Source organism: Triticum aestivum, chromosome 2A, assembly GCF_018294505.1.
Source record: "Triticum aestivum cultivar Chinese Spring chromosome 2A, IWGSC CS RefSeq v2.1, whole genome shotgun sequence".
Lineage (NCBI taxonomy): Eukaryota > Viridiplantae > Streptophyta > Magnoliopsida > Poales > Poaceae > Triticum > Triticum aestivum.
In genome coordinates this window covers 771336901-771353316 of record NC_057797.1, presented here as the reverse complement: position 1 = coordinate 771353316, position 16416 = coordinate 771336901, and the positions used below count along the sequence as shown (strand labels likewise).

At 47.0% G+C, this 16416-nt stretch overlaps 1 long non-coding RNA gene across 1 annotated transcript; it reads right to left on the bottom strand.

Annotated features, from left to right (window-relative positions):
* Positions 1–11750: 11750 nt before the first annotated feature.
* LOC123191105 (uncharacterized) lies at positions 11751–14793 on the bottom strand. Its single transcript, XR_006496717.1, has 4 exons — positions 14359–14793; positions 13483–13539; positions 12794–12895; positions 11751–12060 (listed from the first exon to the last, which is right to left on the bottom strand). It is a non-coding gene; the product is annotated as an uncharacterized lncRNA (long non-coding RNA).
* Positions 14794–16416: the final 1623 nt, after the last annotated feature.

Sequence of the window (16416 nt, the reverse complement as noted above, 5' to 3'; positions counted from 1 at the left end):
TGCAAGACAAGTTCAAGTGTCGTGTGGAAAGTCAACCTGTTAAACTTACTTACCAACAAAAAAAAGAAAAAAAAACTTACTTACTGTGAGACAGTTCACATGTTGGGAGCAAGACGGAGGGAGATATGCTTTGGCATTCGATCTCTACCGGCAGTGATAATCATTCCTGGCAGCTGTATAATCAACAGAATCAGTACATGTACATAGAGCTTGATTCCTATTTATTCAGACTCCAAGCGACTGCACGGTTGCCCTGCTGTTGCTGCCTGCTTGTTTTTGAGTCATCCATGGTCAGGGTTCGCGATTCTATTCCTTTGTAACCAATACGAACTGGTACGTGCGGATGATTTCACTAATCCCTGTTTATCTGCTGCGTTTGTGACAGTCACAGAGACCAGCAAGGGATATGTATGTGCTTATTCCCTGCTCCTGGACTTGGGGTTGGGGGTACTCCGACGCGATTCAGTGAAGCGGACAGGTAAGCGAGGTAGACGGATGGATAGAAAACGATCACTGAGCCGACGTTTTACATGCCAAGGCAACCTTGATCTTTGCCAGAATCTGGACGATGACACTAGCACATACGTTGTCCAAAACACGCACGAAACGATGGCGTGCTGTGCAATTCGCCTGGTGTGAACCGGACATCGGGGCCACTGGCCTAGCTACCTTTCCACGATCGGAACAGATCGGATATGGTCTTGGCGACAACAAGGCCTCCTCTGCATGCACAGTGGACAGCCACGAAAGGGATAAAGGCAGGACAGGTCGGCATCGACTCACCGCGTGTCACGTCCTCGCCCTTCTGCGCGCTGGGGCTACTCCCTCCGATTTTTTAGTTTGCATATAAGATTTGCTCAAAGTCAAACTTTATAAAGTTTGATCAATTTTATAGGAAAAAATATCAACATCTCTAATACTAAATTTATATGGTATGAAAATTAATTTTATGACGCATCTAACAATACTAATTTCATATTGTGAATCTTGATATTTTTTTCTATAAACTTAGTCAAAATTAACAAAGTTTGATTTTGACCGAATTTTATATGCTGACTAAGCAGAAATGGAGGGAATATCTTTAGATTCAGCAGTGATTAGTGGTAGATGATAGTATCTCCGTCGGATATAGTTTCACGAAGCGGAATAAAGTAAACACTTTTCTCTCCTCTCCTCGCCTGTTGGGAGCAGACGGCCACGTGGCTGTTCTCAGTAGATTGTCATGCTTCTTATCAAAACATGGCAAGTTTTAAAACAAAAGTTTTTTTAACACAATATAGATGCAAGCGCTTATATACACGCGCATACACTCATTCCTATGGAACGTCTTCTCCCACTGAATTCGCATCTCCAGCCGTACGGTCCTCCAGGATGCCGAAAAAGAGCCGCCTGGGGCTGAACCGGCGTTCACTTGGCGTGTGGGGGCGGTTGCGTTCCTAGTCGACGCCCCCAGGTCACCGCGAAAAGTGCACGAACTCGGCGATATTTTGTAGAATTTGTACAAACTCGGCGATCTGGCACAAACTCAGCGATATTTGATAGAAATTTGCACAAAAACAGTTAAACATGCGAACTACGCCTAGAACTAGCCTAGCCGTGCGACGCCGCGGCCGCCGCCCGCCATCTACATGACGAGGAGCCTGTAGAAGCGGGTGTACTCGCCGCCGCCGCCGTCGTCGCGCGCCCCGCCGGAGCCACAGCCGTCCCTACTGCACCCTAGCCAGGGTTGCCTTGGCGCGGTGGGGGGTTGGATGGCCCGGCCTCGCCCTCATGGTCGTCGCTGTCGAGGATGATGACGCCACCATCCTCGCGTCCGCGGCGCCGGGCCTGGAGCTCCGCGTATGCCCGGCGCTGGCGGAGCAACAGCTCGCGGACGTAGTCCTCCCTCGCCCACTTGAGGGCGGCCTCGTCGTCGGGGGACACCATGTCCGCATGCTCCGGGTTCACGGGGAGCAGCCCCGGCTCGGGTTTCGGTCGGACCAGGCGGATGGAGCGCGGGGAGGGGCGGCCGCCCTCGTTGATTATGAGGGCGCCGCTGCGGGTGCGGAGCCGAAGCGACGTCTCCTCCTCCGCCTCCGGCTTGACGGAGCGGAGCGCCGGCGAGCCGGAGCCCGACGAGAAGGACGTCCCCGGTTCCATTCGTCGCGGCGTCCAGGAGCTGCCACGTCGGTGAGAGAACGGCGGGCGCGGCGGGTACTCGAGGCGCGACGTGTTGCCGGTCTTGATGTAGTCGAGGACAGCCTCGAGGGTGCGGCCGGGCACACCCCGCCGCTCGCGCCGCCCGTTGGCGTTCAAGCGGTCGCGTGAGATGGTGCCGTTGGCGGAGGTGATCTCCTCTTGGCGGTGGCGCACGAAAAACATCGTCCACATCGTATGGCTGTCGACAGTCTATCTCGGCTCGTTTCACCGCGCCTCCGTCAGCGAGGCGCGGATGCGGGCGATCTCGGCCCACCGTGCAGCCCCTTCGGGCACCGGTGGAACCGGAACGCCGGCGGCACTCAACTTCCACACCCCCGGCACCCGCATGTCCGGGGGCGTCGGGTAGTCGGCCTCGTAGGGGAGGCGCGCCTCCTCCTCGTGGAGATGGCGGCGGCCGTAGCCGTTCGCCGCCGCGGCGTCGCCAGGGTACCTCTCAGCCATTGCTCGTCGGCGGGGAAGAGGGGGGAGTTTTGCTTTGTGTTGCGCTACGAGGCGAGGTGTGGTGACTATGGCGTTCATCGGCGGGGAGATCGACTTTTATAGCCGAAGCGGGGCGATGAGAGCCTGCATGTCGGGCGACGCGTGACGGGCGCAGGGGGACGCGTGTCGGTGTCGCCTATATTGCGTTGCCCGTGAGGCATCAATGAAGGCTGACCGGCGCGGCAGCCTTGGCATTGATTTCCGCGGGAACCGAGGCGATGAGGACGAGAACCAGCATCTCGCTTACTCGGCGGGCCCATCCCCTTTCGCGCCAAAAACCGCGTCCCGGGCGCCCCCAGGGCGCCGGGTTTGGTCTGGGTCCGTCGACGCCAGTTTCAGCTCAAACCAACGAAAAACGAGCTACTGAGAGGGAAGGGGGGAGGGGTGACTAGGCCCTTTTTGGGCGCCGGCGACAAAAAAATGTCTGGAGAGAACCTGTTGGGAACGCGGCTGAAAATGCTCTCAGATATAGTTTGAGGAAGCGGAATAAAGTAAATACTTTTCTCTCCTCTCTTCGCCGGTTGGGAGCAGATGGCCACATGGCTGCTCTCATTAGATTTTTTTTTGCGGGTGACTTTGCTCTCATTAGATTGTCACGCTTCCTACCAAAACATGGCAATTTTTAGAAAGAAGTTGTTCTTTAAGACATGGCAACTTTTGATATTCATAAAAAAACATATGGCAAGAAAAAATGTAGGTATTTTTTATGTTACAACAATGATTTTTTCCAGGATTTTCTGATTTTTTTTCGACCGAACTTTCAAATGAAAAAACAAATCTAAAACAAAAACACAGTTTATCGCAAGTGTACACAAACCCCTCTCTATTCCAAGTGGTAAGCACACTCACTACCGTTGCACGTGTTTGAGTCCGCCTAGCGTGCCTTTTTAATTTGAGATTTTAACACGGAAGCATTCGCGAGGAAGAGTGTTACAGCGAACGACTCCAGAAAATCTTCATGGCAACGGCCTTGCAAGAAGATTTATGCACCGGCCTTGCGCGAAGATTGTTTTCGAAGATCTAAAATCCCTCTTCAATTACTCCTCTTATTCATAGGTAGGGATTCCTCCTGCTGTACAAATGTCATCATCTTAATAATAAAATTTTCATCATCTTATTATTAAAAATTTCATCCTCTTAAATATGAAAATGTCATGCTCTTAATAATAAAATTGCAAACCTCTTATTAATAAAATGCCATCTACTTGATAATAAAAATGGCATGCCAACAATAATAGAAATGACATGCTACCTACAGTAAAACCACCATGCTAATACACTTAAACTATCAGGGTCTAATCAATGAAAATGCCGGGTCAATAATTATAAAAATTAAAAGCTCTTAAAAACATTATTTCCACACATTAAAAATAAAGGTGTCATCCTCTCAATGCTAAAATGGTCATCCTCTTGATATTAAAATTGCAATCCTCTAAAATAATAAAATGTCATGTTATAAATTATAAAGTTTGTCATGCTTCCTATCAAAACATGGCAAGTTTTAAAAAGAAGTTGTTCTCTAAGACATGGCAACTTTTGGAATTCGTAAATAAAAAAACACATGGCAAGGTAAAAAGATAGGGATTATTTTTTATGTTACAACAATGATTATTTTTTTCAGATTTCAACACGACTGCGTTCGTTAGGAAGGGTGTTACAGTGAACAAGTCCAAAAAATCTTCATGGCAAGGGCCTTGCGCCATGATTCGTGCAACAATAGAAAGGGCGTTCGCCGGGACAATGATAACATTTCCGAAGATATTTTGCTTCCCAGACTTTGGCGGGAATCCGACGGTTCTTCCTCTCCCCGGCATTTGAGATACACGTGGAAAAATGTTGGATGGCAACGTACCACGTGATGCCGTTGCTCGCCATTGTAGAAAGGTGGCCAGTCGTTTCCCCATCTATTTTCATGTACTCCGGTAGTACTACTTTCTTTGAATTTCTGTAGTACTCCAGTACCGGATTTTGCCCGGAGGATGTAGTTAAGGCTTGATGGCGACGCATATTCCATTCTCATCGCATATCTAATCTGAGCAGCAGCGGCAGCCAACTGGGCACGGGGCCGTAGTGGCCCTGGCTCCGGCGACGGCGACCGGGGGCCGGACGCCCTGCCGTCCCGTTCGGTCCTCACCGAACCCGGCCCGGAATAGTGGTGTTTCTTTCTCATCAAGGTGCAGACAGATGAGACAACCTGTGGACTGTGGCTCCTCTTGAAGAAGAGCAAACCAAAGCTTGCAAGGCAAGTTTCAGGAAAGGGGAAGAGAACTTGAAAGGCAGGCTGTAATGGTTCACTTTCCCCGGCGTTGACAGCTAACCCCGGTCTTGAAGATTTCACTGCCCCCTGTTTAACCTGCTACTCCCTCCGTTCTGAATTATTTGTCTTGGATTTGTCTAGATACGTTTAGTGCTAGATACTTCTGTATCTAGACAAATCCAAGACAAGTAATTCAGAACGGAGGGAGTACGTTCGTGACACGAAAACAGCAAGGATCTGTTTGTGTTTATTATCCATCGCTACTCCTGGACCTGGGCTACTACAATTACGATTGTGTGAAGCAGACAGATAAAAATACAACTCTTTCTTGGCAAACAGATCTTCAAGTCGAGGCAACTGCAGGCAGGTCACATCCAACTTTGTGTGCCATTTTACACTACTTGGCCACCGACGCATCCGGTCAGTTCTATCAGTAGCCGCCCGAGTGCATACAAACACACAAATCAAGTTTAACACTACCAGCTACTGAGTGATCAGCCGTGCAATAGTTTTATTATGGGTGTGTATAGGGCACTTCTAGATGTGCTATAGTTATTACACATCTAAGTGAGTGAATCAAATAAGGAGAAAAAGAAAAAGGAAAAAAAATATTCACACAAATCTTGATGTAAGATCAATGACATAAGATTTAGACGTGCAATACTTATGGCACATCTAGATGTGCTTTAACAAAACTGTTTTATTATTCTTTTGATAATCACCGGGGAAAAGTTTCCTCACCTGAACATATTATTGACATAGCGGCCAATTTATAAGGGAAACTAGGCCAAAAACAGCACATGCGATGAAGCCTCGCCGACCACACGACACAAGGCTACAACCGCACCAAAACACACACCCTCGGATCCGGAACCGCCGCTCTGACTTCCACCACTCGCAGGCGAGCCGCACCGCTGCACAACACGGACGTCTTATAGCCCATGCTACACGAGACGCCGCCCGCAGACCACAAACGATCAGGTCCGGTCCTGAGATTTCAGGGGCCCTGGGCGAAACTATAATCCGAGGCCCTTTGGGATCCTTAGTATAAATGTTTAAATAGTATAACTAACCTACCTCAAAATAAATTTGTATTAAAAAGACAGTCAAGTGCATCCAATATCAGTGTGCAAATAAAAAAAAACAGCCAAGTGCATCAACACTAGCAGATTCTGGCGGAGATGAATAAAAATATGTGCTCAGGATCACTCACATTGATACCATCCATGTTGATGCCAACATTGTATTCTGTAGGATCATCAGACTGATTAGTATTTCATTTTTGACCTGATTAGTATTAGTTTGGTCATCGCAAGAACTATCGCCAACTCATCTGGATTTCTTGAAGTGCTTGTATCACTCCTAAAAAATTTACGCGATGATCTTTTCATCTCATCTACCTCCTTCCTTTTTTCTTTGGACTGTGATAACTGGCAACCGTGTGCCAGATTGTTAAAACCACCACACCCCCTCATGCCGCACGAAATCCATCCCTTCTTCTCCCGATTTTCTGGGCTATCCCGTTCCCCTCGCACGAACCTCTGAAACTAATTAACCAACAACAACCAACTGGGCTACACCATCTTATTGGTTTCTTTCAACTTACACGTTACTTGTACCTTCTTGAAATGAGATCGAATGAAACTGAAAATTCAAACAGACATACTCACTTGTCTGGGATTTGGAACATTTTTTCTAGACGTTTTACACCAGCTCAGATGGTTAACAAACTCAAGCGTCCCTTGCCCTCCTTTTTCAGATGCAAATCACCATAGTGTTTGTACTTAACTTATCTGACATGAGGTTCACATAGTAGTTGTCGAGTATGGATTTTAACAATTTTCCCCTCTTGGTTAAATGTTACCGCGGTGTTTGGTAAATTTATCGGGTATGAAGTTCGTATATTACCATGCTATTTACATAGAAAATACCGTGCTATATTTTTTCAGAACTTTTTTCTCCTTGTTCAAAAATGTTACTGTGCTGTTTGTTCTTAAGCTAACGTGCTATATTTTTAGCAACTTTTTCCTCCTTGGTCAAAAATGTTACCGCAGTGTTTGTACTTAAGTTATCAGGTATGAAATTCTTATGCTACCATGCAATTTCATAGAAATTACCATGCTATACTTTTCAGCAACTTTTTCCTCCTTAGTCAAAAATGTTACCGCAGTGTTTGTATTTAAGTTATCAGGTATGGAATTCTTATATTACCATGCTATTTACATAGAAATTACCGTGCTATATTTTTCAGCAACTTTTTCCTCCATGGTAAAAAATGTCACGGCGGTGTTTGTACTTAAGTTATCAGTATTAAATTCTTATATGACCATGCTATTTACATAAAAATTACTAAGGTACATTTTTCAACAACTGTTCCCCCTTCCTCAAATTTACCGCGTTCCCCCCTTCCTCAAATTTACCGCGTTGTTTATACGCAAGTTATCAGCTGAACAGTTCGTATATTAGCATGCTATTTTTACAAAAAGTTCTTGCAAGTATATTTTTGAACAACTTTTCATCCCTTGGTTAATGTTACCACGGTATTTTGTTCGTAAGTTATCGATTACGTGGGAGGTATATTAGCATACTATTTACACATAAGCTATCGACAATGTGTTTTCGACAAAAAGTTTCCTGGGTCAAAAAGTTACCATGTTTGTGTCTAAGTTATCGGTTATTGGAGTTTATATCATCATGTTATTTACATAGAAATTACCGGACAAGTTTCGAACAAAAAAGTCTCGGGTCAAAAAATCAACATGATTTTGTTTGTAAGTTATCAGGTATGGGTTGCTTAAAAACCATGTTTGTTACATAAAAATTACCGGAGTATTGTTTCAACGGTATTTTTTCTCAGGTCAAAAATTATCATGATGTTTTGGACGTAAGTTATCAAGTCTGCAATGCGTATATTACCATGCTATTACACAAAAAATATTGTAGGTATATTTTCCAATATTTGTTTACCCTGAGTCAAAAAGGTATCATGATGTTTATATGCAAATTATCAAGCCTACGCTGCTTTAAAACTCTTATTTGATCAAAAGTTACATGTCATTTTCGACCACAATTACTATCCACACCAGGAAGAACCAGACACGCACTTCATGAAACATTTCGCGAGCCTACTAGGCAATGTAACCTTGAAGTGAAGTCTCTTCCTGCTCCTGCCAATGTTGTTGTCACACGCCGGTGGTGGTGATGCCAGCTAGGTGGTCACGAGGGGCGCGGAGGTGAAGGCATGCTTGTAAGTTGGCTTCCCTAGGTAAAAGATATTGTGGTGTTTGTACCTAAGTTATTAGGTTTGCAACACATATATTACCATGCTATTTACACAGAAATTACCGGGATATGATTTTAACATTTTTTTTCTCCGGTCAAAGTTTACCATGGTGTTTGTACGTAAGTTCCCAACACTGCGGTGCGTATATTACCAGACTTTTTACACAAAATTACAAGAGTTTGTGTGTGAGTTATTAGATCTGCAGATCTTAAGTTTCCATGTTATGGAGATAGAAATTACAGTGGTAAAATTCAACAATTTTTTCCCAGTCAAAGTTACCATGGTGTGTGTTCATATGTTATCAGGTTTGCGGTGCATAAATTAACATGTTGTTTACACCGAGGTTACCATCATCAGCTAAAACAAATATAGAAGTGTGGAAGTTGAGATGTACGGAAATTGAGATGCCAATATATATAGTAGCAGCAAATTTTGAACACTAATCAGTTGTTTATAGAAGTGCCGGTTAATTTAGCGAGTGCCCAAGCTTTTTTATTTATGCGGCATGAGATGGATCAAATCTTGGTTTGGATCCATCTGAACTCTGACACCCTGAATACTTAGCTAATCAGCTTGTGCACATGTAAATGAAATTATCCCAGTGGTACTTAGCCTACATGCAAACCTGTTGGTCAAGGGATCGAACCCAACGCTAGTTTTTTCTCTCGGAGAGGAAAAAAGGACCGCACGATCGCCCGCGCGGGAGAAGCGAAACGGTGCGGTTTGATCGGGGCTGCCAGGCGAGATCGTGTCCGCGGATGTTGATGAGATCGTGTGGCAGTTTTGCAATCTGTCACACGGTTGCCACATACATATTTCGTTTTTCTTTTAATCACTACTGGATGGATACTTTCAACCTAAGCCTCACATGATGGTGCTGAAATTAAATGGAACAATTTGTTTTTAAAATTAGCGCAGAGCTATGCGGATATAAGATCAATTATAGAAAATCTAGGGCACATCATAGTATCTTCTCTCTAATCTAATCTGGATATAATTTTATTCTGTGCACAATGATTCGAGCGCCTCAATGCGACAATTCCTGTTTTGTTTTACCAAGATTCAAGAATTCATGATTATGTAAGGAACGGGAAGAACACTAGAACAGTACAGGGAAGGGTTAGACGGCGCGCGGAGACGTAGTCGTCGTCGTACCTAGTGTAGCCGCGTGCCCGCGTAGTTCTTGTTCGTCAGTAAGAGTCTTCCATCTGTCGAAGACGAACAGGCGAAAGAAGGAAGGGAACGATCGGACTCATGGTCTGATCCCGTGATCCGAACAAATAGGGCACGATCACAGGTTTCCTTTCCACGTTCGTGTGGCCTGCCTATACATGTGAACATGGGCCAGGTCCATCGTGTTCCTTCTTTATTTCCCTTGTACGCGAGGCTGAGAGCTGTCTGTTGATAAATGGGTTTCATTTTTTTTTCAATAAATACGGCCCTAATACTATACATGAGCATACTTGGGAGGCCCCCCCTGACTTTTGGGCGGCCGCCCCCCCGCGGCTGCCCCTTGTGCCGCCGAGTCGACGAACTCGGTACCCACGCAGCACCACGTCGCCACCCCCACAAAGCAAAGGCACGACCCTGCCCCATAGAGTCGTAAATGCTTAGCTATCCGAGGTCGCCGCTCCGGCATCCATCAAGCTGAGCCGCACGAGAAAACCACCGCAGTAGACGAAATGCTCTGATCAACCGTGCAATAGTTACCGAAACAAATAACAAGTTCGCCATTCCTTCTAGAAAGGTGGCGACAGTTCACTTCATTTACCCATAAATTGACCGGCCATGCATTCCCCCCCTCCAAACATAGTAGTCAGTCTTGAGAGAACCTTGATGCTAAGTTAAACGCACGATCGATGGCGACGCAAGCATATTCTATTTGTGTGGAATAAGCCTATTTCTATCCGATGGCCGACTTCATATTTCACCAGCCTGCTCCTCCGACTATTCCCAACAATAATTACATGGAAGGCAGCATTGATCTTTGTGGTTAGGCAGGCTGCTTACACGTGCCTACACCCCTTGGGTCCCGAAAGACGGCGAAAATCACCGATAACAATAGCCTTCCGAAGCGACGAGCCTCAAGACCACGCAAACTGCAGAGACCGACCAGACGGTCGAGTCGAAGGCAAGCATGCACCTCAACATTTTGTTTAAGCAGCCGCCCAAGCAAAAACTTGTCGGTCAGCTTAATAAACTTTTTTTTAAACGAGGCAAGAGACTTGTCATTTTCATTGATTAAAAAGAAGAAAATCGTCCGGTTAATTGACGAAAAACCGGGCTAAAACCGATACAAGCCAACGCATATGACATAGGCACCACCGGCCAACCTGACCATCAACATGGAACCCGAAACTGCAAAGAAGAAAACAGCCGAAGAAAGCCACGACAACACGTGCCAACAGATGGCCACACGCACAAGCAACCGACATCTCCGACTTCGACGACGAGTATCACAAGGAAAATATGCAGGACTTGCGCCGATCGTGCCCACTGCAAACGACCACCGGGCGCATGTCATCGTCACCACCTGGACCCGCTCCACCGCAGCTCCGACTTCAAAGCAACCAAGCAACCCACGGAAGAGCAACTCGGACACGCCGGGAAGAATCGACTACCGAAGTCCATGCCGCGACCCGAGCTCCTCTCAACACCATCATCGTTGCCAAACAGAAATCAGCGCCCCGCCTCAGCAAACCACGCGGCAAAGATGCCGCCATCCACGACGAAGATGCCACAATCCACCAGTCTCCCAGTCGTAGCCGGCTCCGTGACGATGCCCTCAAGGAGGAGAAAGATGCGAAGACGCCTTCATCGCCCGATCTAGCAGATCTGAGGTTTCCTTTCGGAGCCAAAGCCATGGGGAGGAGGAGCACACCTCCACAACGACGCTTTCAAGAAAGATCACGACACCCGCAGGTGCCGCCGTAGCCGGCTATGATGAAGACCGGAGCAGGGATTTCTCCTGGAGATGATCATCTGCAACCACTGACCACCGCCCACCAATCACCACCCCTGCTGAGGCCGACCTCACCCTGGCCTCGGGATCCCACGATCCACCGCGCCCAGGCACGCACCACCCTTGGCCGTAGCCACAGTCCACCGCAGCACCACCGCGACCACCTCCACCACAGCCACCACTACAAGAAACCTGTTAATACATGACGATTCTAATCCGTCACAGGCGAGGCAAAATCCATCATGGGTGCCCATCCTTGACGGATTTGAAATCCGTCATGTATATCGCGTCATAATTTGACATGGTGCTATCCATGACGGCCCTTGGCCGTCAAGGATCTACTGCAGGCCCGCCCAGGGCCCAAACCTTTGTGACGGAGCAATCCGTCATGGACCAATGACACGTAGACTTTTCAATTAACCAACTGGAATGACGTGGCAGCCTACGCGGACACTAGTTTTCGTCACAGAAATCGTCATGGATATCCTACATGGGGTAGCCCATTAGCCTATTTCATTCAGACCATTTTTCACCAACTACATTTTTAAGCAGAATGCATACACACATTGTAATTTTGGACCAGGACAATATTTCCAAAGTGCCATACGTTACAGAAATCACTCAATATGTAGCCATCCATAGGTATCTATACAACCTAGCAGTTTATAATATCCTCCAGGAAATGATAATATACAACATATATTGTCAAAATATATCACACGGCAATGATAGGAACCAGTACAATCCAATTTATGTTAACAAAACATACAAACTACTAAGGGTGCCACTCATGTGCTTGTCGTCGATCCTCCTGGTGGCAACTACATGTCATGGCAGATTCTGATGGACAACACCACGTAGCTCGCGACCCAATCATACCTACCATATTTACAACAACATTAGACATTTGTTGAAGTGAATAGATAGTAGAAGAAGAAACTTAAAATAAATAAATTACACGCTTTCCAAAATCCTTAAATTTTATTGTGCGTATAAATGACAATAACAAGGCATCTATTATACAACAACAATAATAGGAGCAGCAGTTGAGGCCATCCAAATGAGAATAACAAAGTACACTGCTGATAGAACATACATTGCAGAAGTCAAGTTACTATAGCAGCAGCAGTTGAGGCCATATAAATCCACCAAAAATGGCATCACTAACAAACAATATCCATGACACAAAGCCAGTGCTCGTCGAGCTGGCTGATGTAAGCTTCAAATGTTCATGTCTCAACAAGTTTACACATGAACCTAAAAATTTATCAAGGCACCGACAATAATGGACAACACTTGCTTGCCAAGTGAACTCCAAATGGCATGCAAAATAACTAAGAGCCATGGCCGGATCTATAGAAGTGGCAACTGGTTCTGTTAAAGAGATACTGAGATAGTGGTTAGGATGTATAGGATTACTTTGATTCGAATGCATGAGATGATAAATTTAACCACCAAGATCCATGTGGCACAAAGAAATTAGTTCAAAATCACACCCTGGTGAAAATGCGCAACTCTGAACTAGATCAACTAAATAGGTGTAGTTCAGTAGCAGTTGAGCTGGGGAATGAACATAGCGGAGAAATCATAGGAGTGGCAGTGGAGAACTAACCCTTGGTTGATCGTGGTGCAGCTCCCAACGGCCATCATGGTTTCCCTCTCAAGCTCTATTGTGCGCCATGCAGTGGCACGACTGTTACAGAGCTACCTAGACCTGCATCCCAAAAACAAGAAATCATAAGAAGACAATTAGAGTGTTAAGTGATCGAAATAAAAAGAGGAATAACATGAAGAAAAAAGATTTAGGATCACTTGTCACGAGCACTATTCAGGAGGGCGACCTAGTGATGGAGCAACGGAGTTGAAGAAGCAACGCGTTGTGTCACTGTGATGGCAAGTGCTAGCTCGGTGTCTGCCTCAAGGTTGAGAGAAAGTGAACGAACACTTGGCCTTGGTACTAGTAGCAGGTGCACAACTAAAAGTAGTACTGCTACTCTAAATTGACTCGCTAATAGATGTGCTCAGTAGACAAATTAACAGGTTTAAACCTCTACAATATTACTGTAGGACTGCCACAATGTAACAATGTAATTTTCTTCTTAGGTTCAAATTAAACATATTTCTGGAATACATATTCACCTGGCTGGCTGCAGGAGACAACTAGGACAGAAAAAGAAAAATACCTAGGGAGAAATCACTAAACAGAACATGTCGACATGTTAATACAGTAACTGAAATCATGTCTCCAAGACCTAGGGAAATATTCTAAAGTGAATCAGAAATTGATAAAAGGCCACATACTGCAGTGCGGTGGTTTGTCTCTGCTCTGTACCCTGCTGTTTGTCTCTACTTGGTACCCTACAGTGTACAAGATACAGAAAAATTCAGAGAAAATTTAGTGTTAAACATTCAGAGAGGAAGCACGCACACACAACACACCGGCTGCTGCACCAGAGCCTTGCTGCCGGCACCTTGTCAGCACGCACAGACAACACACCCTTATAGTTAGAGAAGGCAGTAGCCACGCTAGGTAATCGACACTGACAGTGTTGGACCTTTGTTATGAATCTATATAGGAACAGAGGTGTCTCGACTGTCCAAATACGCATGCATCATTAAGTACTATCTATATAGTAAGCAAGGGGATTAACAGATTGACTAAACTGATGGGCACCAAACAATTTAACATTGCAAGTGAAATAAGCACTATACTATATAGCATTGAAAAAAAACTCATCAATAATATTGTAACTTGGCATATCACTTCCTGCCTCCCTCCCTAAGATACATGATACATCAACAATTGAAAAAAGGCCATCAATTGGACGAGTAGACAACACACTCTGAACCCAAAGACAGTATACAAAGTAGTGGGTGAATCAAGATGAAGCACAAATTTGCTGCTGGAACTGTTGTCAAGACAGAGAGAATGAATCCATAAGGTTATTCACTACAAGTAGAATGGAAACCTACAACTTCTAAAATTTAATCCTGAGACAGACTGGTCATCAACAAGCTGCTCCTTGAATGCTAAGTACACAGAAACTGTTCACGAATTGTAGGACTCTCAAACAATTCCTGCACGCACGCATCAGGGGATCAGGCCAAATCACGAGAGGCAGGTCGGGGGACATCAGGGACAGGGTTATAGTGATCTTGGTCGGACGGGGGGCTAACCTTGGTGGAGAAGAGGTGTCGCCGACGGCGGCCCAGGAGTTGGTCGCTCGCCACTGGACGTTGCACAGCGGCATCACCGCACAGCCGACAAGGTGGGCTCAAGGAAGAGCGGTGTGGACGGAGAGGAGCTACCGAAGAAGCGATGTGCGGATGGAGGGGAGCCGCTGGAGATGTGCAGTGTTGGACACGATGCCGCAGCCGAAACCCTAGCCATTGCTAGGGGTCACAAGCGAGTATCGGGGAGGAATAGATGCATTGCGAGAGGGATGGATGGGTGGGGTATCCGGCAGATCTGGTAGTTGTCGGAGCTGCGAGGTGAGGGGAAGGGAGGGGAGGGCCGGCGGCGAGCTGTGGGAGGAAGGACGCGAAGAGGTGGAGGGTGGCGGCGTGCGGTGGGAGATGAGGGAGGGGGCTGCGGATGGAGAGAGGAGGGAAGGGGAGGAGGATTTAGGGTTAGCATTTTATATGGAAACCGTTAGGCGGGCTTGAGCCGGCTTTGAGCGGGCTTGCGGGCCTGTGCCAGGCCGTCCATGACAGATTTCAAAAATGTCATGAAAAATTCGTCATGGATTAACAGGTTTCTTGTAGTGCACCAAAGCCGCATCGTGAAGTGCAACAACCAGATCGAAGAACTAGCTCAGATCCAAATCGGAGCTGCACGAACGGAGCAGTAGAGCATACGCGCAGCTCGTCCCCCCGCAACGTACCTCGCGCTCTAGAGCCACATCCGCCACGCCCAGCCGGTCGCCACGCCCGCCGCTACTGCGCTCGACGTCGATCCGCATCCCACGCAGGCATCCGAAGCCGACGCCGACGCGCGCACGCACGCCGTCCATGCCCAGGCCACGAAGGAACGCGGACCGAGGCCTCCGCCCGCAGCCGACGCCAACATCGTACGCCGTCCGCCATCTGTCGCCCGCCGCTGCAAGTCTCCCCCTCACGAGTGACACCACGGGAAGAAGAGGTCCCGTCGCCACCGGATCCGCGCGGGCTTCGCCCGGCGGAGCCCACCGACGACGGCGAGGGAGGGGGTCCGGTGGAGGGGCGCCTGAGCCGCCGTGTGTGTCGCCCCGGGGAGGGAGCGACGCGAGGGCCTTGTCTGTTCGCACCGGTCTCACATTAACAAACTATTTTAATCTGCCTCTGTCTGTCTAATCCATCTCTTGGCCGAACGCAACCGAACCAAAAGTCTGAAAAGAACAGCCTAACCAAATACTTCACACATATGAAAAACAACACCTGCCACCCGTCGCCCACCTGCAGCGTGGAGAGTGGAGACCTGGACGATGATAGCAGCACATACGTTGGCGGAGACACGCACGGAACGATGGTGGCGTGCTGTGCACTTCGCCTGGTTTGAATTGGACATGGTGGCCTGGCTAGCTTTTCACGAGCGGAACAGATCGGATATGGTCTTGGCGACAGGGCCTCCTCTTCCTCGTGGCATGCATGCACGGTGGACATAAATAAGCCAAGAAAAGTCGGCATCGACACACCGCGTGTCAAGTCGTCGCCCTTTTTTGGATTCCGCAGCGATTAGCAGTAGTGTACTCCGTCAGTTTTCTTTTTTGGTCTGTATTCCGTCAGATGTTTGAGCCGACTGGCACGTGGAAAATGGTGCAGGTTCACGCTGGGATGCTACGGTTTCGGATAAAAAAATGCTACACTTACGTGAAGACCTACGTACTGTTACGTAATTAGACAAATTACGAATCCCTTCACCCCCTGATTTTAACTGGATGGGGCCTATTTTTTAATTTCCTCCGACTAAAAAAACCACCTAAGCTATTACATTACTTTACGTTTGATTGCTACGTAGGTGTAGCATTGCTCTTCGGATAAACGCCTAGTACTACGTGATGTTGCTACTCGCTCTTCTACAAACGTGGCCAAAGTTTGACCGGCCATTCCCCCATCTATAATGGGCGCGCCTGCTGTCTTGCTTACGGGCAGCCTCACCTGAAATGAGCGCTATACTTGGCCAGCCCAGCGTGCGGGAGGCAAGCCACAACTTCAATTTTTTCCTGTTTTTAATTTCCTTTTTGTTATCGCTTTTTC